The sequence below is a fragment of the Asterias rubens genome, chromosome 22 (genome assembly GCF_902459465.1).
Source record: "Asterias rubens chromosome 22, eAstRub1.3, whole genome shotgun sequence".
Taxonomy (NCBI): Eukaryota; Metazoa; Echinodermata; class Asteroidea; order Forcipulatida; family Asteriidae; genus Asterias; species Asterias rubens.
The window spans coordinates 3660560-3665851 of NC_047083.1; positions in this window are offsets into that span (position 1 = coordinate 3660560).

The following is a 5292-nucleotide window of genomic DNA, read 5'->3' on the forward strand; positions in this document are numbered from 1 at the left end:
TATGACATCTCCATGTAGATCTCATCTGGTTGTTGAAAACTTTAAAAAGTTATCTCTGTACTGAAACAGTTAGGCTTTGATAACTCAACCCGATCACAGGGTGTGGGTGTTTTTTAGTATGACGTCAACGGTGACGTTATCGATCGTGATGTTGATATGACGTTATCGGCTAAGGATCCATTTCCGTTGAAGTATACATCAATTATGTACTCTTCGTGCAGATCAAGCCAGTACGACGTATCTGGTTTTGAGTAATGGTAAAAAAATAAAAAAATAAAAATTAGCATGCAAAATAAAAATAACAAAAGTCACCAGTGTAAGTTTCAAGTGTCTACTTATTGAGAAAAGGATGAAAACAACTTTCCCAGTACGGTTTATATTGTCATCAAAAACAGCGAATCCGTTTGCAGTTATTACAGGTGTAGGCTCTTACCAAAATCTTCATGGACACATTTAGGACTGGGCTACAGGTTTTCGTTAGTACATGTCAAGCAAATTTTCACAAAGCAGGTCCAAAATAGCGGCCATTTTGAAATCCAAGATGGCCGCCATACGAGGTGCAGTTTCTTGTGGCTCCTGAACTAAACAATAAACATGATTCTGTTGTGTTGCAAGATGAAGTGAAAATTTTTGTTCAGTGCGCTTTCAGAAGGAAACCAACCTGATTACCATTAGTTCTACAATCTGATAATGTTTTTTATAACGGCCAAACCTTATTTACCATTTATTATTTAAAGACAGTGGACACTATTAGTAATTACTCAAAATAATTATCAGCATAACACCTTACTTGGTAACGAGTAATGGGGAGAGGTTGATGGTATAAAACATTGTGAGAAACGGCTCCCTCTGCAGTGCCATAGTTTTCGAGAAAGAAGTAATTTTCCACGAATTTGATTTCGAGACCTCAAGTTTAGAACATGAGGTCTCGAAATCAACCATCTATACGCACACAACTTCGTGTGACAAGGGTGTTTTCTTCTTTCATTATCTTGCAACTGTGATGGCCAATTGAGCTCAAAATTTTCACAGGTTAGTTTGCATATGTTGAGATACACTAACTGCGAAGGCTAGTCTTTTACAATTACCAATAGTGTCCACTGCCTTTAAGCATGAAAGGTACTTACCGATTCCCCATGGCTTCACAGGACTGAAATAAATGAGCTCCTTCTCAGCAAATTACGTTACTACACCATAATTCACAACATCCAAATACCTATGATGTATAAACGACATAAATAAGGCAGACCTGTTTTTAGCTTCCGTTCATCGATATCTGAGGCTCCGTTAACGGCGTTCAATTTATGCTGGCATCTATCTGACCGTACAGCTCATTTGCTATATCTGTCTTGTCTCCACACTTCTCTTGCAAAAGATCGTTTTTAAGATTCGAGTACAGCCGTTACTTTACTCGCAGCGTAGTGTTTGAAGAGGTTGTTATATTCCTCTTTCTGTGTTTACGGTGCCACTTAAAGGCAGTACACGTTGATGTAAAAGGCTTGTTTACTTTAGAGCGATTGGTCTCAGTTCGTCCGGTTACGATAATACAATTATGTTTTATCCCCGGGCGTCAAATCGTTCACTCTGTTTCTTTAAGTGATGGGCGGTGTTAACGAACCCAGAACTGACCATCTTTTTAAGTAGGACTGTTAAAGGAAGTGGACACTATTGGTAGGCCTACATGTATTCTCAAAATAATTGTTAGCATAAAAACTTACTTGGTAACGAGCAGGGGAGAGCTGTTGATGGTATAAAACATTGTGAAAAACGGCTCCCTCTGAAGTAAAGTAGTTTTTGAGAAAGAGGTAAATTCTCACTCAAATATTAAAAGACTTCAGCTGAAGCCTTCCAGACCGGGGTGTTTTTATCTTTCATAATTTTCTTGCTAATTCGATGACCAATCGAGTCCAAATGTTCACAGTTTTGTATTTAGATGGGATACTACACCAAGTGAGAATAACTTTGACAATCTTATTACCAAACGTGTCCAGTGCCGTTTAGATACCGTTTGTAGATCTTATTTTGGACATTGACCATTCTCACCGTGGATGAAGATGTATGTAATACAATATACCTGTATAAGTTTCAGATTCATTAGTAGTCCACTTTTTTAGGAGAAAAAGTAAAAATCACAGTACATGAGAGACGCGTAAATACGTTGTACATGCTAAAATAATGTTCGTCTCCTGAGACGACGTTTGTCACAATGTTTTACTAATTAATTTTTCCAAACTGCAGCGCCTCGGCAAGTAATAATTTCAGGGTAGATTATTTCTCTCATTATCTTCAAACCGTGTAACTTGAATGTAAATCAGATCTGCGTACTACGGTGTCCTGTGTCGTTTAAAAGTGCACCAAACCCTTTAAAGACACTGAACACTGTTGGTAATTGTCAAAGACCAGTCTTCTCACTTGGTGTATCTCAACATAATGCATAAAATAAAAAACTTGTGAAAATTTGAGCTCAATCGGACGTCGAAGTTGCGAGATAATAATTGAAAGAAAAAACACCCTTGTCACACGAAGTTGTGTGCTTTCAGATTTCGAGACCTCCAAATCTAATTTTGAGGTCTCAATTCAAATTCCTGGAAAATTACTTCTTTCTCGAAAACTACGTTTCTTCAGAGGGAGCCGTTTCTCACAATGTTTTACACTATCAACAGTTCTCCATTGCTTGTTATCAAGTAAGTTTTTATGCTAACAATTATTTGAGTAACTACCAATAGTGTCTACTGCCTTTAAACACGTTTGGAGAGATGCCCATTAACTGCCTATACTCCATTATCTCTGTCGGTTGTGACTGATGGGGAAACCCTAGAAGCGGTCGGATCGGGTGAGCACGAGTGGATGGTGCCCCTCCGCCAATTGATTTCCTTGCCCCCCCCCCCCCCCACCCATCCATTTCATTCTGACATGATTGGGTTTTGAGAAAATAGAATTAGCTGCATGTTGCAAACTGCTTTCCAACCAAAAGGACATACGCATGTTTGTTATGTTGTCCTATAGCCTTCCTGAGAGACTCTGCTACTATATAGGTTCGAAACGTCGACCAGGCCATTAACTATTTTGTTTGCATTTTTGACCAGACGAGTTGGGTGAAACGAACGAAATTGTTACGAGAGACAAGTTGCAAAAACTGTTACAAACAAATAATTATTATGTTTCCGTAAGAGAAAATATAGCTTCAATTTGGAAGTTAGAGTGTCGTGGCCGAGCTGAAAAGAGCACCGAATTCAAACTCAGGTGTTTCTGTTCATCAGCAGAGTGTAGGTTCGAGTCCCAGTCGTGACACAGATGTCCTTAAGCAGGACACTTAACCATTTCTTCGTCGTTTGGATGGGACGTAAGGCCGTTGGTCCCGTGTGTTGTGAAACGCACGTTAAAGAACCCAGTGCACCTATGGAAAAGAGTAGGGGTTCGCCCCGGTGTTCCTTGTTTAATTAAATTCAGTTAAAATTAATATTGCGCCAAAGCACCTTGTTAACCATTAGGAAAATTTCTCGTACAAACTCCCCATACCTTGAAGGACAAAATACTGATTGCTTTGATACGCCCCAGGGGTAGTGTGATAAAGCGCTTTAATAAGAACATAGTGTTATCAAAATTTGGGCGGGAAACCAGGACATTTCTTGTATCCTGTCGTTTTCTGAGTCTCATTTTTAAAGGCACTGGACACCTTTGGTAATTGTCAAAGGGTCACCAGTATTTTCACCTGGTTTATCCCCAAATTATTCATAACATAAACAAATCTGTGAAATAATTTGAGTGATTTGGTAATCGGAGTTGCAAGGCCCTTGTTGCACAAAATAATGTATCTGCTTTCGGATGCACAAAATGCAAGGCCCTTGTTGCACAAAATAATGTATCTGCTTTCGGATGCACAAAATAAAGGCTTTTATTATTTGAGTGAGGGGAAATTACCTCTTTCTCCAAACTTAGTTACTTCAGAGCTCGGTAGACGTTCATTTCCTTACATGGTCTCATGTACATGACGGATCATTGCTGTATTCATTTTGTTTTCCCGCTATAGACTGACCCCCCCCCCCCCCCCCCCCTTGTGGGCCCGGTCTGGTAATGATGTGTCATAAAATCAACCCCCCCCCCCCAGGACTCCCCCACCCAATTCATCCGCAGTGCTATACATGTTTGCATTGATAGCAAACATTATTCACAAAACCTGATATTATTATTATTATCACAAGCTTCTAATGTATTTCCTCATGAGGCATAGAAAGGACAAGCTCATAACAGTAGACTTTATACAGTCGCCTGGGGAGGGTGATATCCGATGACATACTCTCGTCCCTACACCCCCCCCCCCTCCCCCACCCACTTTAATCCTCTCCACCCCCGCAATCGGGATTTTAACAGTATTGATACATCGCCGCTAGCTTCGCATAACATTCATTCATTCCAACAGCCGATGTAAAAATATGTTAAAGGGTGTATAAGGCAGTGGTTACTCAAAATAATTGTTAGCACAAACCTTACTTGGTACGAAGTAATGAGGAGAGGTTGATAATAATAAATGAAAAATTGTGAGAAACGACTCCCTCTGAAGTAACGTATAGTTTTCGAGAGAGAAGTAATTTTCATCGAATTTGATTTCGAGACCTCAATATTTAGAATTTGAGGTCTCGAAATCCAGCATCCGAAAGCGCACATCTTTTTTTCGTGTGGCAATGTGTTTTTTCTTTCATTATTATCTCGCAACTTCGACGACCAAAATATTACTGAGCTCAAATTTTCACAGGTTTGTTATTTTTGCATGCTGAGATACACCAAGTGAGAAGACTGGTCTTTGACATTTTTACCAAGTGTCCAGTGTCTTTAATTCATTCAAACAGCCGATATAAAATATTAAAGGGTATAGCTAAGAGAGGTTTGCGGTGTTATGTGAATCTCTTGACTGTTGAAAAGATAACCCTTTTATGCAGTAGGCCTGTTACACTCTTCGAGGACTCGAGATCTCTAGTTTAGAAAAAAAATTGCTACAGGTTTGTGCACAAAAAAAATCTGCGGTTTTACAGTGCAAATTCATGGGGGCCTACTAATAACGTTTTAAACAATTAAAACATATTTATATTTTGTTGACATTTGTAACTGCCTCTTTAAAATCTGGAAAATTTATTCGCTTTGCCAACAACTAATAATGAAATCGACATTACGAAATGAGTTTACCCGAAAATAAATGCGAGCAACTTTTGTTTTCTTAATAAAAAATAAAAAAATAAAAAACATGCCAACTCTAGAGGGCGCTGCGGGCACTTATTGCAAAAAAATGGCGGAACA